Source organism: Pectinophora gossypiella, chromosome 4 (assembly GCF_024362695.1).
Source record: "Pectinophora gossypiella chromosome 4, ilPecGoss1.1, whole genome shotgun sequence".
In the NCBI taxonomy this organism is placed as follows: domain Eukaryota; kingdom Metazoa; phylum Arthropoda; class Insecta; order Lepidoptera; family Gelechiidae; genus Pectinophora; species Pectinophora gossypiella.
The window spans coordinates 13,751,002-13,774,097 of NC_065407.1; the positions used below are offsets into that span (position 1 = coordinate 13,751,002).

General features: G+C 38.5%; 1 protein-coding gene across 1 annotated transcript in view; it reads left to right on the forward strand.

Moving 5' to 3' along the window:
- Positions 1-23,096, forward strand: part of LOC126382349 (synaptogenesis protein syg-2-like) — a 336,238-nt gene that overhangs the window by 209,520 nt on the left and 103,622 nt on the right. The window lies entirely within an intron of this gene.

Consider the following 23,096-nt stretch of genomic DNA (forward strand, 5'->3'; position numbering starts at 1 on the left):
TTATTCCACCATCGAAATATTAGTAGCTTATCAATGTATTTTATCAGTACTTACCATGATTCAGAAATGTTTTCAGGCATCAAGATCCTTACAAATTGGTATATTTTGTGTAAGTACCTACCTATAAGTAACATTTTTTTTATATTCTTTATGATTCAAACATAAATTCAATGTAATAACAAAATTTACGACATATTGGTGCTAATTCCTGTAAATACCGTCTAATTTTATTTTAAGTTATATCTGTCATTTTCTTATCCGCCGAAAAGGAAAGGGACGGGTAATCGACAAGCATAAAATTTATGGAACACACATCTATTTTAAGCACAAATCTAAACCAACCGTCTAAAAATTTTACATCCGTCAATAACCCGACACAGTTAAGTAGACAGCACGTCAAACGGATTGCATACCAGCGACGTACCTTTTGATTCGCCCGGGTTATTCATTCATTTACTCATTCTTCCTAAAATTAAGAGCTGTGAATCATCCGTCCCTTTCCTTTTCGACGGATATGAAAATGACGGATATAACTTAAAATAAAATTAGGCGGTGTCTGCAGGAATCGGGGCCATTATATTACACCGGGTGAATTTTTTACAAAATGTGTTTTTTTTTTTAACGTGACTTAGAACAAAATATTTTAGAAACGGCGTTGATATCTTAAATATGACCATTACGCGGGACTATTGATGGGCAGGGAAAGAAAAAATTGGGTGGGAAAGAAAAAATATCGGGAAAATATGGGAAAATAAAATAAACACCCGAAAAATTCCCGAATCATGGGAAAATATTTTTTATTTAATTATTTTTAATCTTATTATTATTTGTATGTCGTTTCCATGTCTCGGGTCGGGTCTGTAATGGAGTCCCGGACTTTTGGAAGGCGTGCGTGGGGCCGAAGCCAACACGTAGAGGCCCCTTAAGACAATTTACTCTAAATGTGTTGTGACACCAACCGGCGGTTATCCCTGTATGCACTTTGGGAGTGCACCCAAAGACAATCCCTGGTTCGTGTAGGACTATTGCAGATTATGGGAACAAAAGGAACTGGGCTATTGGGTTGGGGGTTAGTGAACCTACGTATATACTGGGGCTACTGCGCCTGCTCGACCAATGTTAATAACAGAGATACATTGGGCAGGCGGTGACTCGTCACTCACTGGTTGGGCCACCTATCTAGCCGACGCGACTGGACGGCAAGACAGCAACATGGTTGTGAGCATCTCAGGGTGTCAAGAGGTGTACACCGCTTTCTGCGAGACGGTTTACCCGCCTTACCAACTCGCGACTTATGCATCTTTCACTTCCACCCTGCGAGCGTATAGCTCTAACGCCCCACTCTGGCTGGCCAATGAAGGCAAGCCAGAGGTGAGAGTCCTGCGGCCCCCGCTAAGGTCCACTCCGGCCAACCAGTACTGTCACCATCTTTGTTGCTCTTCTTTGGACTCTCTCTAGTAGTGCAATGTCCTTCCGATAGTAAAGTCTCCATATTTGAAACCCATGTTTTAACAGCGGTCTGACGTAAGTAAGTTTTGTAAAGCCTAAGAAACAATTCCGTATCTATATGATAAAAAGCTTTTCTAATTATGTATAAAAGGGAGTTATTCTTCTTAGTGATTCCAATAATGTGTTCGTCCCACTTTAGATTATGTGTTATCGTTATGCCAAGGTCCTTTTGTTTTTTAACACACTCGAGAGGTTTTGAGTCAATGGTGTAACTCAACGTGGGGTGGTTACTGCCAACATGCAACACAGTGCATTTGTCTACGTTTAATGTGATTAGCCAATCTCGGGTCCAAGCAATTACTCTGTCAAGATCATCTTGGATTATATTATGGCTAATAAGTGGATTCCCCGTTATTTTCGTGTCATCTGCAAAGAGTGATATATCAGACATGATACCATGTTTAAGATATGTAAGGTAGGTACTGAATAAAATAGGTCCTAACACCGATCCCTGCGGCACACCGCTGAGGACTTTTCTGGGAACAGAGTATGATTCTCCGATACGCACAGAGAATGTGCGATTTGACAGGAAGTCTTCAATCCACTTCACGACATTGCCTCTGATTCCAAACGGCTCTAATTTAGCAATCAATGGTGTGACAGGAACTCGATCAAAAGCTTTTCCATAGTTCAAGTAAATAATATCTGTAGGTATTCGTGCCTCCCAATTTCTTGCACAAAACCATGTTGCTCCTCGATGATGACATTCTCTCGTGCCAAAAGCATCCTATATATCCTATAATATGTAGATATCTTTGCATGGAATTATTAAAATCGAACATTCCATTCAAAATATATATTACAAAGGAGATCATCGGCTTTCCATACTTTGGCCGGCTCAAATTTGAAAGTGCCGGTCAGAGAAAAAAAATGTGTCAAACCTTTTGAGTAGATTGTTCTGAACATTTTTTACTATGACACCAGACGTGTATGACCATTAGTTTGTCTTTAATTGGATTTTAAAAATCTCGACTTTTCATACATTTTGTAAAAAATAATATTATGTCCGTTGGGAAAAAAAGGGATACAGGCGTATTACAAAGGACCGTTAGAACATTTATTAGTATGGCGCCAAACTTCTATGACCATTATTTGGACTTTCAGTTTTGGTTAATATGTTAAAATGCCGGCCATCGAAAAAAATACGTCGAATCTGTCTAATAGTTGCTTCTCAATATTTTTTAATAACACCAAACATCTATGACCATTATTTTGACATTATTTTTGGAATTTACGTTTTAGTTGAAATATGAAAAATGCCGACCAGAAAAAATATCATGTTGAGAGTATCGAGTAGATGTCTGTTAACATTTTTTTCTATAGCGCCAAACTTGTATGACCATTGGTTTGGCTTTTAGTGTATTTTAAAAATTTTGTTTCTTATTTATTTTGTATGAAAATAAAGTGCTTTGGGTAAAAATGCGGTACGGCGGATTACAAAGGACCTTTAGAACATTTAATAATCTGGCGCAAAACATTTTTGACCGTTATCTTGACTTTTTATTCGTCTCTCTTTCCGTTTTGGTTCAAATGGGAAAATGTCAGCCAGCGAAACAAAATAAGTCAAATCTTTTGGTAAACGACTTGAACGACGTATTTTTACTATACTACCAAATGTCGACTTTGGCTTTTATTGGACTTTTTAAAAAAACTTTGTTTTATACATTTTAACAATGACAACAAGCAGAGCTTTCCCAATGGCTAGTTATTAGTCAGATAAATACTTATTTTGTGTTTTTGTTTTGTGTGTTGTTAGGTGAACTTCTATATTAATACTATCTGATTTTAGATATGACGTTGGCTGTAGTTTTTGCATTCGACTCAACGTTACGGCCTAAGTTTAGGTTGAATTATGGTATTGATTCACCTCGACCGTAAATGGTTACCACCCTCCAAAGATAAGCTTGTCATCTAGTGACGAAACTCGTATATTGGCATGACGTCTGAAGTATCTGTTAGGGAAAACAGGAGTCGGGTAGTTGTACTTTGCAAGTATGCCTATCACAATATCCTGGTGCTACTCGGCCGATAACATAGTAGGTACCTCTATCACCCCACTGTTTATTCCTTGTATACACTTTTCTTTAAAAAAAGTAGTTTCTTAAGCGTGTATCACCATCAGGTAAGGTAGTGGTCAAACGCAAACCTATTTTTCAAAAGACGACCACCATATTACGCCTTTAGCAAGATAGTTCCATTATCACTAGATAAAACTTTTTTTTGATTTTTGGAAAATCGAATTAAGTTAAAAATATTGGTCATAGTCGTTTAATGCCATAGTAATAAACATTCTGACGATCCTTTAAATAACGCGCCTGTTATATTTAATTTTTATACAAAATGAATCAAAACTCAAGTTTTTTTTTAATCCAACAAAAGCCAAACTAATTAATGGTCATACACGTTTTTGTCATAGTGAATAATGTTTACAGGTATCTTCTCGATAGCTTTGACATGTGTTTTTTGCTGACCGGCACTTTTCACACAGAAACTATAACGTAAAGTCCAACAAAAGTCAAAATAATGGTCATAGACGTTTGGTGCCCTAATAATAAATGGTCAAATGGATAAGTTCTAACGGGATATACAAATATTGTTTCATGTATGAACAATACAGTTTTTTAAAATTTAATAAAACCGAAGATATTGACCCTACAGCTTTGGTGCCATAGTAATAAATGCTCATATGGATAAGATCTAACGTAATATAGCAAAATTATTTTTTGGCCGGCACTTTGACTTCTGGGCCGAAATCCGATGATCTCTTTTAAGTTTTTTAAGAGTTCATACGACACTACGACAGAAGATAAATTGGGCATAAAGTAGGCATACATTATATTTAAATGGTCTTTGTTGGAAATCCTTACTTTTAATACAAATATATGCGATAAAAAATATTTTCCCTTGAAATGGGAATTTTTCGGGTTTTTTCCCTCAGAATTGGGAAAATTCCCAAATCGCGGGAATTTTCCGGGTAAGAACCCAACACTACCGCGGGACACACTATGCGTACGCGCCGCCGCGCCCGCCGCAGCGCACCCGCCGTCGTTTGTCGATTTTTCGACCTAACATACCTATTTGTTCTTTATTGCACTTTAATAATTAAAATCATGAATACACAACTTAATAAATTTCACTTCATATTTCAAGAAGGAACGCTGTTGTAAATTATCGATAAAGTAAACGTACCAACTTGCGAATTCGTTTTGTGTTCAGGCTTAAGTATGTAAAATTTGATCAACTATGTACAATAATTAATTCTCAATTAAAACCATTTACACCTTAAAAATAGGGCAGTGGTTTCCATCTTGACTTCTGCCCAACCCGTTACCTAATTGTATTTTAATAATTGTTGAAAATGTTTAACATTTTTCTCTAATCAGAATCTGGAAAGTTTTTGTATGAATTTGCATTATCACTACGCACTCCGTGGTCCAGTGGTTAAGCGTTGGGTTCACTATCCGGAGGTCCCGGATTGATCCCTTTGGTGGGGACATATCACAAAAATCACTTCGTTACCTGAGTGCGACGTATTCACTCACTAATTTCTTCACAAGCACAAAAAAATAACGGCGGGCGCGAGTCGCTGACTGCCACGTGGCCAAACGGAGTTTGTGCGCGTGCACTCACTACAGAGATGCGTGAGCAACTGACGCCCTGACGCAATCAGCGACCGCGTACGCGCGGCTTCTTTGCCCTCTGATGAATGCCGACGTCCGCGAATTAAAAATCGGTGACTACAAAGGAGAATGGGCGAATCTGGTCCAAGAACCTCCACTGATGAGACTTATATGTAATGAAAGCTTATGCTTTCTCTATGAATCTGGCAAAGTTCTATCAGATTCTGTCCCGGGGTTCTTTTTTTACGGCCATGTTTGTCCTGGCTAAAAATGTGATAAAATACAGTGGGAGCTAAAATCGGCTCAAGATTTAGTGCTGGATAACTAAGTCTACATAAATAATTATGTATCATATTGTATATCATTTTAAAGAGGATCTTTTCCAGAATCCGAAACATAAAAAAAAAACAAAAAAGTCTTTATGTAAGCGAATTATAGTCAATTTGCATCTGCAACGCCATTGTTTCTCGGTAGCTAAGTTCAAGTTTCATGCCTTTTACCCCTTCCAAAAGTATCTTACCGATTTTTTTTTATATTGCTTCCGGAATTTGATCTGAGTGATAATAACAAGAAAAATAAATAGACACCTCTCCGATAGAGACCGGCTAAGCTATTGCCTATTGCAAGAAAACGTCATCATTAGCAAGTCATTACGGTATTGCATATAAGCTTATCAGCAACTTGGAACTTGGTCCAAGAACCTCCACTGGTGAGACTTGCATGTAATGATAGCTTATACTTGTCCTATGATTCTGGCAAAGTTCTATCAAACTCTGTCCTAGGGTTTTTTTACGGCCATGTTTGTCCTGAGTGTACAGTAGTGGACAGCAAAATCACCTCAGGATTTGCTGTCGAAAAACTATTTAACTAAGTCTATATACATAATTATATATCATAATGTATATCAATTTTAAAGGGGAAGGTTATCAGAATCAGAAACACAAATAAAAAAAAATGCATTAAGTATATAAACGACTTTTAGCCAACTCACGTCCGTAGCACCATTTTTCTCAGCAGCTACGTACGAGTTTCGCGCCTTCCAACCTTTCCAAAGAAGCCCAATCATTTTTTCCTTCTTCTGATATTGCATTCTTAACCTGACAAGTGACAATAACAAGAAATAAAATAGATACCATTCCGATAGAGGCCGCGTAAGCTATGGACCTATTGCAAGATAACGTACTCAAAGGCTAGTCATTATAATCCAACAGACGTAACATGATTAGAATGCGGGAGGACGCAAATGTAGTATATTTTCTTTCACCACAATCTTGTTTTATTAATCCAGGCTTATATCTTGTCTTATAAACAATGCCGAATGGTACAACAAACGTATCGTAAACGTAAGGTTGCCTGGTAGTAATTGCTACCTTGGCAATAAAGCCGCCTTTTGCACCAGTTATTGCCTGAACTTGTTTAATAAATGTGTTTCTTTTGTATACAATAGTGTCATTGTATTGCATCTTGATTAGAATAACTTATTTCTTGTTTCTCTCGTACTAAGCTGTATACTGTTAGTGTTAAAGAGACACATATTTCGTCTCTTTCACATAAGGCGATGTACTACATTTCCGTCCCGCCGCATTCTAATCATGTTACGTCTGTTGGATTATAATGACTAGCCTTTGAGTACGTTATCTTGCAATAGGTCCATAGCTTACGCGGCCTCTATCGGAATGGTATCTATTTTATTTCTTTGTTGTCACTTGTCAGGTTAAGAATGCAATATCAGAAGAAGGAAAAAAAGATTGGGCTCCTTTGGAAAGGTTGGAAGGCGCGAAACCCGTACGTAGCTGCTGAGATAAATGATGCTACGGACGTGAGTTGGCTAAAAGCCGTTTACATAATGCATTTTTTTTATTTGTGTTTCTGATTCTGATAACCTTCCCCTTTAAAATTGATATACATTATGATATATAATTATGTATATAGACTTAGTTAAATAGTTTTTCGACAACAAATCCTGAGGTGATTTTGCAGTCCACTACTGTACACTCAGGACAAACATGGCCGTAAAAAAACCCTAGGACAGAGTTTGATAGAACTTTGCCAGAATCATAGGACAAGTATAAGCTATCATTACATGCAAGTCTCACCAGTGGAGGTTCTTGGACCAAGTTCCAAGTTGCTGATAAGCTTATATGCAATACCGTAATGACTTGCTAATGATGACGTTTTCTTGCAATAGGCAATAGCTTAGCCGGTCTCTATCGGAGAGGTGTCTATTTATTTTTCTTGTTATTATCACTCAGATCAAATTCCGGAAGCAATATAAAAAAAATCGGTAAGATACTTTTGGAAGGGGTAAAAGGCATGAAACTTGAACTTAGCTACCGAGAAACAATGGCGCTGCAGATATAAATTGACTATAATTCGCTTACAAAAAGATTTTTTTTTTGTTTTTTTTTATGTTTCGGATTCTGGAAAAGATCCTCTTTAAAATGATATACAATATGATACATAATTATTTATGTAGACTTAGTTATCCAGCAACAAATCTTGAGTCGATTTTAGCTCCCACTGTATTTTATCACATTTTTAGCCAGGACAAACATGGCCGTAAAAAAAGAACCCCGGGACAGAATCTGATAGAACTTTGCCAGAATCATAGGGAAAGCATAAGCTTTCATTACATATAAGTCTCATCAGTGGAGGTTCTTGGACCAAGTTTCATACAAAAGTGCCCATTGTCATTTGTATTTTTTTGCTTGGATAGGTACAATTCCTACAATCGAAAATTTACTTTTTTTTTTTACAGAAATGTAATCAGTAAATGATACTCGTAGTTTAGTTTTTAAAATGATAAAAAAATCACTCGGTAAATTCCGAAAAAGTTAGATGTTTTCGTGCTTCGGAGGGCACGTTAAGCCGTTGATCCCGGCTATTAGCTGTAAATACACTTCCACCAAGCCGCATTGGATCAGCGCGGTGGAGTATGCTCCATATCCCCCCCCCCCCTCCGGTTGAATGAGGGGAGGCCTGTGCCCAGCAGTAGGACGTATATATAGGCTGTTTATGTTATGTATATTCAAAGTATTATGAAGCTAAATATCGACCACGTTACTTGGTAGTTATGTTCTCATAACACTAGCATTTGATCAAAAGTTTAGTACCTACTTACCTATACGTGACAGTAGCAAAAAGGTGAACCCGGTCCGATTTAAAGTTTAATACACAAAGGTTAGAATTATAATATTCTAAACAAAAATTATGTAGATGTCAAATATTAAAATTCATTTTAAATCCTCCGCATAAATTATTAAAATTTCATTCGGGGTTGGTGAATGCCCGCAGGCTTTCATTAGACTTTTCTTACTCTCACTTTTAATAACAACTTTTAATGTATCAACATAATTGCGATGTAATGAAATTTTGAAAGCACCTTTATGGAAAGTTGGTTTATTAAGCTTCGTAATTATTACGCATATTAACTTTAATTGTTGATGGGGATGTGGCGATAGACTTTAAAGAAAAACAAGATGGCCGCTTTGAAAGGCCGTTTTACTGACTTCTAAAAAAATAAAACAAATTTCTCAAGAATAGTCCACATACACACTACTACTACTAATAATAATGATGTTTGTTCTTATTTAAGGTACCGTGCTTTTCAACTTCCCTCAATAAATACATAAATAATAAGTTTTTTGTATTTAGTAATAATTGTCCAGGCATTAATTAGAATTAAAAAAATTTAATATACGTATATACGCGAAAAAAATAATAAGTAACTCTGTATGTTACTGAATGTAGCCTAAAACCTCTAAGGAGTAAGGGGGAGCGCGCGCGATGTGGCTGTCTCACTCGTACTTACGCGTTAGGGTCAGTTCACACCGAGACGCGACTCGACGATGTGGCGGGTGCGTACACCAAGATCCCAGTCTATCATTACGTTTTCACTCGAGCACTCGACCGAACTGCACCGATTCTAAACGAAGTCTGAACGGAAATAGTAGACAAGTCACTAAAGCGTCCTCAGGCTGCGCCTAGCGGCGTCGCGCGGCATCACGAGACGCAGCACGACCTGTACACGCCGCGCGTACTGGCGATGCACCGCTGCGCCGCGATACGTCGCGCTACGCTGCGAGGCATCTCGAGGCGCAGCGCTGCGTGGTGCAACGTATTCTGAATTCTCAAAATGAAATATGTATCGTTTTGTGTTGTAAATATTTTTAAAGTATTTTGAGTTGCTCTATTCAAATGTACGCGCATCGTTGCGTCGCGTCGCGTCTCGGTGTGAGCTGACGCTTAGGCTGTACACAGTAAGTATGAGATTTTTGATTCGAGTGTGCGGGGTGTAACATAAGTCTTAGTCATATCTTACATTATGAATTGAATTGAAAAAGACTATCCAGCCAAACCAGGTACACTTTCAATGAAATTTGAATTGCAATTCTTCCCGGTGCATAAGATGAAATATTCCTGACTTACTGCTGAACTGTTCACCAAGTTTTCCATTTTCCCGACTTGGAATATTCGAGAACTCTTGTTAATATTTTAGTCAACGTGTGAAAACTTTTCCTCGAGCGTATTATTTCAGGTTTTAGTTACAAGCGTAATTTTCTGGGAGTAAAATTAAACTTGGCTCGAATGAATTTTGCTTTTCGGCAACCGCACTACATTTGTTTATGTTGCACTTGCTTAGGTTACGTTCTGCGTGTTGTTGAATATGATAACAAAGAACTGTTCTATAACGTACTAGCGTTTAGGTATGTTTGCTTTTCTATGCGGTTTACATAGAAAACTGATTAAGGAAGCGTCGTAAATTCAAGATGTAACAAAATGTGTGTGTACGAGTATGTGTGTGTTGTGTGATGATGAGTCGTGTAGATATATATGATTTGCTCTAGAGCAATAAGGCCGCCCAAATTGTACTGTATTCATGTGTTATATCTGAATGTTGAAATTTTAGTTCTGTGCAATAAAGTATATTTGATTTGATTTTATTTGTAAGTGTAAATTTACATTCTAAGGCTGCATTCTCTATTGGCAGAATAAATGAAGAACTCTGATAATGATGAGTTGGGAACAGGGTAACATTATCACGCTTTTCCTGACCTAAAGATTTAACAGGTTCGGATTTTTACAGAAGCGACTCAGCTGACCTTCCAACCCGCGAATACGCTTTTAAAATGTAACATTTAGCCAAAAAACTGTAATTCTTTGCCATGTAAATGCTTGCATGTTAACTCTAATCGACAAAACAACATCATATCATCAGAATCTATAAAACGACAGGGACAAAATGTTATCACGTTCCGCATATTGGCCCTGTAGCTGTCCATCGGTCCATCTGTAGCTTGTTCTTTCATGCCAAGTATCAACGCATTTTAAATAAATACATCCACAAATAAAACACGATCGTAGATCGACAAAGAAAACTAATCTACAAATAATAAACACAAAAGTCAGTCCAACAATTTACCTCAGCTGACTGCGAGATAGCAAACGTAAACCCTCGAATTTACATTTCGAGATTGAGTTGTGTTATTTGGGATTCACGTCTTACTTAGTATTCCTTTAAGCCCTTTTAAGTCGTTTCCACCTGAGTTGGGAGGGTGTGAGTCAAATCTTCCATGTTTATATAACGATTACAGTAAATCGTTCAGTAGATCCAATCTTGTGATACTTTTATCTCTGTAATTACTAGGCTCATGAGTTTCGGTCTATTGAGTAGGTACTTTTGTAATTGAGTACTTACCATTTTTATAAGTGATTGGATTTAAGCTAGATTATATTGGCTCCACCAACCTGCAGTGGAGCAGCCTGGTCGAGTATTTCCCCGGCTATACAGGTTGTTAGAAGCTACAGTATTTTTGAGCGAATGAGACGTTCGTTATGTAAAAATTGACGATTCAAAGTGTAACTATGTTACCTATTGAATAAAGATATTTTTGAATTTGAATTTTAATATGCTACATTCCCCTTCCGGTTAATGGAGGGGAGGCCCGTGTCCAGCAGTGGGACGTATATAGGGTGTTTATGTTATGTATATTGTTCCGTTATTACCAACGTTTTTTCCGATCTGTCTGGCCAAGTAAAACTTAAATGCCGCTAGAAGAAATTAAGTAATGTACTTAGCGGATAAAAAATAAATTGATTATGTGTAATACTTGATTTTGTGTAAATAAGTGCAATGGTTTAGTACGATCTACTCTGAACCGTCGTGCGTGTATGAAGCGATTGATGAATGTGGAAGAAGCAAGAGAAGTGTGTCAGGATCGAAGCAAATGGAATTCTACTATAGTCTCTGCTTACCCCGGCGGCAAATAGGCGTGAGTTTATGTATGTAAGTGCAATGATTTGTAATTTTAATAACCTACGTCTTTTTTATATTTGACAGTGTTAGTGACAACGTAGATAAAACTTTGATGACTCTGAATTCATACCCAGTCATTAAAAAAAAAACTAACATGTTACATGAACTTTCCGACAGGAAATTCCGCTTGATATCAACTCAGAATCATGGTCTGAATCACCATCCTTGGTATTTGGTACGGTGTCACTAACTGCCATTATGTACTTGTATGGCTACCAGTACGTACTTGTACGGGGTATAAGTGACATCATAACGAATACTGAGGGGGAAGATTCAGCTCATTATTCTGAGTTAATTTCAAGTCGCATTTTCCATCGCAAAAGTATAGATTTGACACATATATACATAAACTCACGCCTATTTCCCACCGGGGTAAGCAGAGACTATAGAATACTACACTATAGCCCATAGATTTGAAAAAAAAAAAAACAAAAACATGAGTTTTGTGACGGAAAAATTCCACTGGATATTACGAGTATCTCAGAATCATAGTCCGAATCATCCCTCTCAGTATTCGTGACGGTATCACTAACACCCTGTATAATATTAGGTTAGGGGTGCCTCCTATACATTCCATACCTAATATAACCTGAAAAAAAAACTTGCCTTAATGGCCTATTGGAACACAAAAAACATTTCCCACCACAAACTACAGGGCCTGCGATGATTATGATACGATCAGCAATTTGGATCCCACATTTCTTTTATCTTCATAATTACTAGAGTGGAGGGTAAATTTGGGTTTCTAATTGAGTACTTTTTCTACATAATTGACTTTAATTATCAAGCCATTTGAGCCCGAATTTAGACTATAATATAGTCAATTTAATGTCCAGATTTTTTTACAAAATACTGAAATCATGTTTCTTCTTCTATCGTGTAGGTTGTGAGGTGGATTACCAACGTGTTATAAGACAAGAGCGATGCCAACAAAGGAGGTTGATATCTTTACAAGGTTGCCACGTTGCCAGCTCATCGTCTATAATGTTCTTCTTCTGTCGTGTGGGTTGTGAGGTTGATTACCAACCTCATCAACCCTGGTGTCAGGGTATCTATTGAGCCGACAGCCGCCGAGCCGCCAGGCCCCTGACATGACTCGTGTAACGACTACATACTTACATCAGTAAGTAATTACCGGGAGCAACGGTTTAACGTGCCTTCCGAAGCACGGATCAACTTACTTTTGGACAATCAGGTGATCAGCCTGTAATGTTCTAACCAAGCTACGGATCACTAAGTGATTTTTGTGAGTTGTCCCCACCGGGATTTGAACCCGGGACCTCTGGATCGTGCGCACAACGCTCAACCACTGGACCACGGAGGTCAATCATGCTGACTCATAAATATTGGAAACTTACACAAATTAACGCCCGTGGTCTCTAATGGGGTGCGTAGAGATACTAAGTAAAGAGTGGTGAAGGAATCAATAGAAAGGGATTGTATGAGAATATTTTTTTCTAACTAAGCAAAATGCCCAGCAGTGATCAGGGGGGTTAAAATGGCCACATCGAAGCAATTCATCTAAGAAAGCAATATTGCTATTTGACATTTGTTTGCATTGCACACTTAGTTTTATATGCGCAAATGTCAAATTGCAATATTGCTTTCTTAGATGAATTGCTTCGATGTGGCCATTTTAACCCCACAGATGTTCCTATCACCATCCCGTTTTCATGAGGCGTTTTTTTTTACAAAACGCACAAATCAAACCAAGCACCTATCAGTGATATTGCATAAAGAAACAAGCCCAATTATAGGTGGGGTCACACTCCGAAACCAAACTTTCTCGGATATAATTTTATTACCATGTGTTTTTAAACCACACGTGATATTGGTGAAAGGAACATAAATGAGGGGCTTTCCAGGCTCTCTCTCTCTCTCTCTATTTAAGAGCTGCGCTCTTGTCGGTGGAGTAACCGCCATTCCTCTCTTCTTCCCGCCAAAACCTTCACCTCCCGATACGACACGACCTGCACCTTCTCTTTTATTTGTTTCATAAATGTTATCCTAGGTCTACCCCTTCCTCCAGGCTACGTTTTTCAAAAACAATATAAATGGCGCTGTACAGATTTTTCTTGAAGTTCTAATTTCGTGGATAACAGACATATACAGAATCAGAATCAGAATCATTTATTCAACGTAATTATCATGGATAAACATGTTGAAGGTCAATGTAACATTTTGAATTTACGTCATTTCGCAAGGTGTTATGGCCGAGGAGAAGAAATGACAAGAAACTGCAACTGCAACACATCTTTTAAATCAATGAGGGTATATTACAAATTATTTAATAACTAGAGGAACACATTTAATACCAGACATGTTTATCATTTAGGTAATCATTAATCTTATAATAAGCTTTTTTACATAAAGTAAGCTTTAAATTTATTCTCTGACAAATTTAAAATATTATCTGGTATTTTATTGTAAAAACGTATACATAAACCCAAAAAAGATGAATTTAATTTACTTAATCTAGAATTTTGAACAACAATTTTATTTTTATTCCTTGTATTGTAAGTATGCCTTTCACAGTTCCTCGGAAGGAGAGATACATTTTTACATTATTTATACAATTATTTATTTAGTTTTTATTATTATATACGTACATTAACTGACCCTTGCAATCACTAATGGGCAGGGCAGACCAAATAGTAATGACAGACGTTACTCAAAAACAATAATAGATGGCGCTGTAAAGATTTTTCTTAGTACAGTCATGAGCAATACAATATACCCACTTTAGAACTCTGTCGCACTCACATATTTGACATTTAGTGAGACTTACAGTTCAATTTGTCAAAAAAGTTAATGTGACATGGTACCAAAGTGTATACAACAAGTGTAAAACAAGTGTGTGTGTGTGTGTGTGTGTGTGTGTGTGTGTGTGTGTGTGTGTGTGTGTGTGTGTGTGTGTGTGTGTGTGTGTGTGTGTGTGTGTGTGTGTGTGTGTGTGTGTGTGTGTGTGTGTGTGTGTGTGTGTGTGTGTGTGTGTGTGTGTGTGTGTGTGTGTGTGTGTGTGTGTGTGTGTGTGTGTGTGTGTGTGTGTGTGTGTGTGTGTGTGTGTGTGTGTGTGTGTGTGTGTGTGTGTGTGTGTGTGTGTGTGTGTGTGTGTGTGTGTGTGTGTGTGTGTGTGTGTGTGTGTGTGTGTGTGTGTGTGTGTGTGTGTGTGTGTGTGTGTGTGTGTGTGTGTGTGTGTGTGTGTGTGTGTGTGTGTGTGTGTGTGTGTGTGTGTGTGTGTGTGTGTGTGTGTGTGTGTGTGTGTGTGTGTGTGTGTGTGTGTGTGTGTGTGTGTGTGTGTGTGTGTGTGTGTGTGTGTGTGTGTGTGTGTGTGTGTGTGTGTGTGTGTGTGTGTGTGTGTGTGTGTGTGTGTGTGTGTGTGTGTGTGTGTGTGTGTGTGTGTGTGTGTGTGTGTGTGTGTGTGTGTGTGTGTGTGTGTGTGTGTGTGTGTGTGTGTGTGTGTGTGTGTGTGTGTGTGTGTGTGTGTGTGTGTGTGTGTGTGTGTGTGTGTGTGTGTGTGTGTGTGTGTGTGTGTGTGTGTGTGTGTGTGTGTGTGTGTGTGTGTGTGTGTGTGTGTGTGTGTGTGTGTGTGTGTGTGTGTGTGTGTGTGTGTGTGTGTGTGTGTGTGTGTGTGTGTGTGTGTGTGTGTGTGTGTGTGTGTGTGTGTGTGTGTGTGTGTGTGTGTGTGTGTGTGTGTGTGTGTGTGTGTGTGTGTGTGTGTGTGTGTGTGTGTGTGTGTGTGTGTGTGTGTGTGTGTGTGTGTGTGTGTGTGTGTGTGTGTGTGTGTGTGTGTGTGTGTGTGTGTGTGTGTGTGTGTGTGTGTGTGTGTGTGTGTGTGTGTGTGTGTGTGTGTGTGTGTGTGTGTGTGTGTGTGTGTGTGTGTGTGTGTGTGTGTGTGTGTGTGTGTGTGTGTGTGTGTGTGTGTGTGTGTGTGTGTGTGTGTGTGTGTGTGTGTGTGTGTGTGTGTGTGTGTGTGTGTGTGTGTGTGTGTGTGTGTGTGTGTGTGTGTGTGTGTGTGTGTGTGTGTGTGTGTGTGTGTGTGTGTGTGTGTGTGTGTGTGTGTGTGTGTGTGTGTGTGTGTGTGTGTGTGTGTGTGTGTGTGTGTGTGTGTGTGTGTGTGTGTGTGTGTGTGTGTGTGTGTGTGTGTGTGTGTGTGTGTGTGTGTGTGTGTGTGTGTGTGTGTGTGTGTGTGTGTGTGTGTGTGTGTGTGTGTGTGTGTGTGTGTGTGTGTGTGTGTGTGTGTGTGTGTGTGTGTGTGTGTGTGTGTGTGTGTGTGTGTGTGTGTGTGTGTGTGTGTGTGTGTGTGTGTGTGTGTGTGTGTGTGTGTGTGTGTGTGTGTGTGTGTGTGTGTGTGTGTGTGTGTGTGTGTGTGTGTGTGTGTGTGTGTGTGTGTGTGTGTGTGTGTGTGTGTGTGTGTGTGTGTGTGTGTGTGTGTGTGTGTGTGTGTGTGTGTGTGTGTGTGTGTGTGTGTGTGTGTGTGTGTGTGTGTGTGTGTGTGTGTGTGTGTGTGTGTGTGTGTGTGTGTGTGTGTGTGTGTGTGTGTGTGTGTGTGTGTGTGTGTGTGTGTGTGTGTGTGTGTGTGTGTGTGTGTGTGTGTGTGTGTGTGTGTGTGTGTGTGTGTGTGTGTGTGTGTGTGTGTGTGTGTGTGTGTGTGTGTGTGTGTGTGTGTGTGTGTGTGTGTGTGTGTGTGTGTGTGTGTGTGTGTGTGTGTGTGTGTGTGTGTGTGTGTGTGTGTGTGTGTGTGTGTGTGTGTGTGTGTGTGTGTGTGTGTGTGTGTGTGTGTGTGTGTGTGTGTGTGTGTGTGTGTGTGTGTGTGTGTGTGTGTGTGTGTGTGTGTGTGTGTGTGTATACCATCAAGCAACAGTTATTTTTATATATGCTTCTGCCAATACATTGTATTTTAGAATAGTTATGAAGCCAAGTAATAAGAAAATAAGTAAGAAAATGAATTGAATGAACTACTTAAACGAGAAAATTATCACGTTCAAGCTGCACAACTCCATAAAGATTTGTTTTTGGTGACCGTATCTATATATGGAAAGTCCCTCATTTGAAAATAATTTGTAAATTCTAAGCCTTAGAGCTCGATTCAAACCAGAGATACGATGCAAGTCTCAAATGGACAATCACGGATTTAAATTTTCCCTCCAAATATCAAAAGTTTTCGAACATATTCCAACTTAAACCCAAGTTCATTCAAATACACACCTTATCGGCATAAAATAGGGTATGAATCTGTGATGTTCAACGTGTGTAATGCAAATCATAATTATGTTTGGACGTTTGAATTGCCAAAGTTGGAACATTCGGTCCTTCACAGTTGAACAGACTGTTAGTGATAATATTGAAATTTAATTGAATAAGTACAAGTCAGTGCGATTTTTTAATGTATCTTTTGGATGAAGAGTGAAAGTGATTTGTAAAACAGTATATTTATTTGTTCCTCTTACATTAATAACATTATACATACACAGCCTATATACGTTCAGTGGAAGGTTGCCTGCTGGGTATGATTTAATACAGACTACATTTCAGCAGCATACTCTTGTACATAACGGAATTTAATCCAATATAAAATCGCGCCCCCTACTACCGTCACGGCAAGCTTGAAGTCACACAAACTCAAAATACATTATTCAAAAGCAACATTCGACAAACGTTAAGAGAATTCCGTCAAATAAACAGTGTTCCCAATTATAAAGTCGGTGCTGATCGTTTCTAATGCTAATTTCTGCGGTCCCTTGAATAATTTAGCAATCCTGCGATTGGTGCTTTTCGATCGTGAAACGTTTAAAGCATCCTGTATCTCTGAGCGGTGAGATTTGTTGTTTGTGAGCGTCAAAATGGCCGGTCACTCTTAACCATTCTGCTTATTTAAAGAAATGGTGCTTAATCATTGCCGCTTAGTACCTATTATCAGACATTTGCTTCCAACGAATTTTAGAAATTAAATAACACTTAATGTTAGATATTTGTCGCACACAGATGACGTGGAAAGTAGAGAATAATAAAGAATACAGCGACTTTGAGTTGACCACCTTATATTATTAATTAGGCACACAAAAAACAAAACATTTTTTTTGACGTGACTTATTGTAGATTTGCCGCAGATGACATTACCTCGCTACTCGCTAGCAATTAAATAAATTTAATGGGAAATGCAATTTAAGGAATTAAAACTATTATAAATTAACACGAACATAGATGAAAGGTAACCTCGGTAAAAAAGGATCGAACTTCACCTACCTCCGTTGATCAACGAAAGTTTTTAATATTATGCCAAAAGGAATACCAAACACTGAAACGATGCCGCGCGGGGCTTTAAGAATTTTGAAAAGGCTTCCTAAATATATATTCACAAATAGCGGAAATAATATTTAAAAAACGTTCAGGAATATAAAAAGGAACACAAAAGCAATTTGGTTCTTCGCAGCCGTAGTTATTCCGTTGATCCGTCCGTCTTGTAGGGACCGTTGAAGCGATACAGCTTCGGGTCAGGAAACGGGTAACGGCAAGTGACAGGAACCGCAGAGCCGGAGCGATCGTAGCGACTTCGCAGTCGCAACTCGAATCATATATATAGGATCCGTGGGGATGGGGCGGCTTCGCACACGATGTAGCTCCAGGTAAAAACCACAACCCAAGGGGATTTCCCTTATCAGGGAAAATGAAATACTATAATTATATCACCAGAAATTACGTTTTACGTTTCACAATTAAAACAGCACATTTAAAAAACACATACAGAACATTAAATTAGATTTTCCAGATAAAATACAAGAAAACCAATAGTCAGCCACAAAGAATATCTCTCAAATGTCAAGAAACAAACAAACAAACCATGGAGACAAATTCATATTTCAAATTTTAAATATAGCATACGTCCAAAAAGCCAGAAAAAGAAAACTTGATAAGCAAAAAGATTGCGCTGCAGCAAAATTACGCTGCACTACTTGGCCGGACAAATGGGGAACGCTGAAGGCTCTCACCCGGTACAACGTTTAAGACAACAGGCCTGAGGGTGCCCAGTTGGGCGCGAACCTCGGCTCAGGGCGTCGTCTGAGAGGAAAAATATTAATACCTAGCGGGTCTATAGCGATAAGCGCTGAATGAGGGAAATCGTCGACGGGGTAGAAAAAACAAAACAATGTAAACACAAAAAGTATAAGTTTCTTGCAGTTGAACGTAGAAAAAGAATAGAGCCAGTATTACTATTTTATACTTTAAAAAATTATAATTTCTTGGATGTTGCCTACAATATTTGTCGTGATTATGCCGCCATCTATCCAAAATATTGAGTATTAATATTTTTACTATATTTTGACGATTATATTTTTGACCGGATTATAAAAGGTACTTACGTGTTATAAATATTTAAGCGTTTGAGGGCAGTAATAGAAAAGCACAAATGTGGCTCATAAATATTTCCGTTACTACACTTATCTTAGACTTTAATACCATTTTAATTTTAAATACGCCTTCTGACCGGCCGTTCTTACGCTTATGATTGATCAGCAGATAAAAATTGTGAAATAATGAGCAATATCACGCGCGCCTGCACAAATACTTACTGAAAAGTATCGGCGTCCGAAGGATTACTCTAGCCATAGAGGCAGCCAATCAGCTCGCGACACCAAACACTTTAGGACCCCGATACCGACCCCGCTGGCGTGGTCGACGACTTCCCTCAATCAGCGTTTATCGCTATCAACTCACTAGGGTCGATTAATTCTTTCAAATATTTTTCCTCTCAGACGACGCCCTGAGCCGAGGTTCGCACCCAACTGGGCACCCTCAGGCCTGTTGGCTTAAACGTTGTACCGGCCAAGTAGTTAATGCCATCTGCGGCAAATTTGCAATAAGTCATGTCAAATAAATGCACATAATACGTTTTCAGGCAAATACGATAGCATGCGAGTCCAGGCGCCCGTTTTCAGTGATCCATTAATCCACATTCTCGTATTTTTCTGAATAATCAAACTTTCCACGGCCTCTCAGACTCTCACACCAGTCCAATATTTTACTTCTCAATTTATGCAGCCAAGTTTGCTGAGCTCGCATTATACTTGAAAAGTAAAAAGAATATTGCCTTTCTTTGTCTAAGTAGAGACTTCTTATCGCCGCAACCTAACTTGCTAGCCATTATGAGATAGACACTTGTGGCTGGACAAGACATTATTTATTTAGGTTTTATCCCTCCGGATTTCAGGTCAACTACTTATTTGTGTACAAGCTTATCAGCTTAGAGCGGCCTCCGTGGTCCAGTGGTTAAGTCTTGGGCTCGCGATCTGGACGCTCCAAGTTCGAATCTCGGTGGTCTTCTTCTAACGTATCGGTTGTGAGATGAATTACCAACCTCATCAATCTCGGTGTCAAGGTTATTATTGAGCCGCCAAAGGCCCCTGACATGGCTTATGTAACGACTACTCACTTACATCAGTAAGTGGCAACCGGGACCAACGGCTTAACGTGCCTTCCGAAGCACGGATCATCTCGGTGGTGACATTATATTAATTAAAACTCACTTTGTTGTCACTTGTATGAATCAACCCTCAGTAATCGTTCTATGTCACTGATACCCTGTATAATTTTGTACAGTCATGAGCAATATAATGTACCCACTTTAGGACTCCGTCGCACTGACATATTTGACATTTAGTGAGACTTATAGTTCAATTTGTCAAAAAAGTTAATGTGACATGGTACCAAAGTGTATACATATTAATGCTCGTGACCGTACACAGTGATTTCATGCGCTATTAGTCTGATACTGAGGCATTCCTAAGACAAGCAGCTATAATGTTTCTTTTCATCTCTGGCCTTGCAAAGGTACGCATAACATCATAAGCATTAGTAAGAACATCACGAAAACGACGCAGCGTTTAAGTCCCAACTCTGTAATTTATATAATCTCTAACCTCCCTTTCGTTTTATCTTTCGCATGCACAATATTCCCCTGTCTTAAGGGTTGATAACACCCGAATGGTACTTTTCTTACGTGTGAGTACGTCGGGAATAATTCTCGACTTAAATTCCCGCTTTTGAGGTAGGTATAAAAGAAAAATGTTGTTGTCGCAAGTTATAGGAATGATAATATAGGTACATGTTTTTTACTTTTTCCGTAGCCGAAATATGAGCTAGATTTATTGATTTGTGTCTTTTTGTCTGTAGTTTGATATATTTTATGCGAGCGAGCTCCATCTTAGGCCTCGTCAATGCCTTCGGGCAAGTCTGGGGCCAAGAGCAAACCCATCAAAGGTAAAAAAAATAATCTTCTACCGTGTGAGTTAGGAGGTGGATTACCAACCTTGTCAACTGTGGTGTCAATTATTGAGTCGCCTGACAGGACTCATGTAATGAATGTGTACCTTAACATGCCTTCCGAAGCCTAAGCACGGATCATCTTACTTTCGATCTATCTGGTGATCCGCCTGTAAAATCCTAACCAAACTAGGGATCACAAAAGTGATTATGCCCACCGGGATTCGAACCCTGGAATCGCTTCCTCGGTAGTTTTGATATCAAAGCGTTCAATATAACTAGGTAGTTGGACGTGACCAAGTATATTGTCATTGCTTTAAAGCCTTAGTTTGAGACTTGGCTTAACAACGCTGTCAAATGGCCACAGCTGAGTCCAGAGGCTCAATGTAACTTTCGTAACTTGTAACTAATAAGTAACATAGTATATTGTACAGTTACAAGTTTTAACCACTTGTATGAACGATGAAACGACTTCTGAATGATTCATGATTCACCACTAGACCAATTTGGTGCAATTATATCCTAGTTTTTTGGAGATACGTATGCAAATTAATCATAATGTAAAAAGGACTGCTTGTAAAAAATCAATAAGATATTAAAACTTATTTATTCTCGTTTATTCAGGAACCTTTATACATTATCTTAACTTGCAGCTCACTCTTATAAGTACAAAAGTACAGAGTCCGTAGATTTACATGCAATTAATCGCAAGATAACAGGAAACCATCCGCCGTCTGTAGACACAGACGACACATTGGTTTGAATTTTGTTCTTTTACGTGTTCTGTTAACGTGAGTGCTTTTAGTTCTCCTTGTCATGTTCGACAATAGCGACCTCAGGTTCTTCAATCATGAGATCGAGTGTAGCCAGCAAAGCCTATCTTCGATTTGAACACATTAACACATTAAGTGCAAAAAAGCTGACCTCCCGGGATATATTTGTAATTATAAAGATAGTCCTTTCAGAACGCTAGTTATTATAACTATCAGTTAGAGTTTAAACATTCTACGCTCTCATCACAAGAATATTTACTATTTCTTTCCTTTTTCCGACCGCATTAACAGTCACATGTCTGCCTGTGTGTGTGTGTGTGTGTGTGTGTTTGTGTGTGTGTGCAAGAAAGTGTTCAATCGTTATCATACATTATGCAACGGATCTACCTGGAACCATTATAAAACATAGAAACATTCACCGAGCTAATTGCCCGCGATACCAATAAATCGTTTTCAAGAAAGCGTTTATGTCTCATTTGTAACACTCCTCTTTACTTGACTTTATCAGATACGTGCACTGTTCCGCTGTCGCGCATGGATAAAGCACAACAAATTGTTGCTTAAATAAGCGTATCATCGCGCTTATCCCTTTGTAAGCGAGTCACGCAAGGCAACGTACCATTCCCACGGAAAATTGTATACAAAGTTTAACGCGCACCGTTTTATTCTGAATAAAAATCGGCTCGGACGCATCAGATTTATTTAGTGCTACGTACTAGAGCGTATCTGTGCACACAGAATGTTTGATATTTTTAGTTCGGAGTGGCAGGTTCGTTTCGTAAAAAAAAAAAGAGTTTGCGGATGCAAAATGTTAGGTTTTTAGTATGAAAAAGCTGGTGGTCTATACATCGATCGGGGGTTATGGACCGTATACTCATCACGCTTCACAACGCGTTAGTGTAACACGCAACCTGATAAACATATTCAAAATAATCGATTAAACTATTATTGAATGTAAAAATTACGATCACGAAAACTCTTTTAGGATAAGACGAATTGAACTTTTAGAATAAGTTGTCATTTAAATTAACGAATTGTGTATTTCATTACATGATTTGTAATGATTGATGTTATATTATAACATAAATATAAATAGTTTACGTACGCTACTGCAGCTGAGCACAGGCCTTTAATTACTAAATAGCGAATGTAAAAATTACGATCACGAAAACTCTTATAGGATAAGACGAATTGAACTATTAGGATAAGTTGTCATTTAAATTAACGAATTGTGTATTCCATTACATGATATGTAATGATGGATATTCATGTTATATTCTAACATCAACACAAATAGTTTCCGTACGCCCTACTGCAGCTGGGCACAGGCCTTTGAATCAACACACTGATCTTCTTAATCAACTCTACGCTGCTTTGCGGGTGATTCAATAATCGAACTACTTACAATCCATTGGCCACCGCTCAGTAAGAGTGCCCATAGCAGCATTTACTGTAAATCGTCGTTGCCAATTTAAAATCTATTATGTGCAATCGGGTCAATTTTACAGAAATGTTTTTAACACACAGTCATTTTTTTGTATGACTGTGTGTTAAAAATATTAAAAGATAATTGATATTTACGTTCATAAGAATTTGTACTATGTGTTTTAGGAGCAT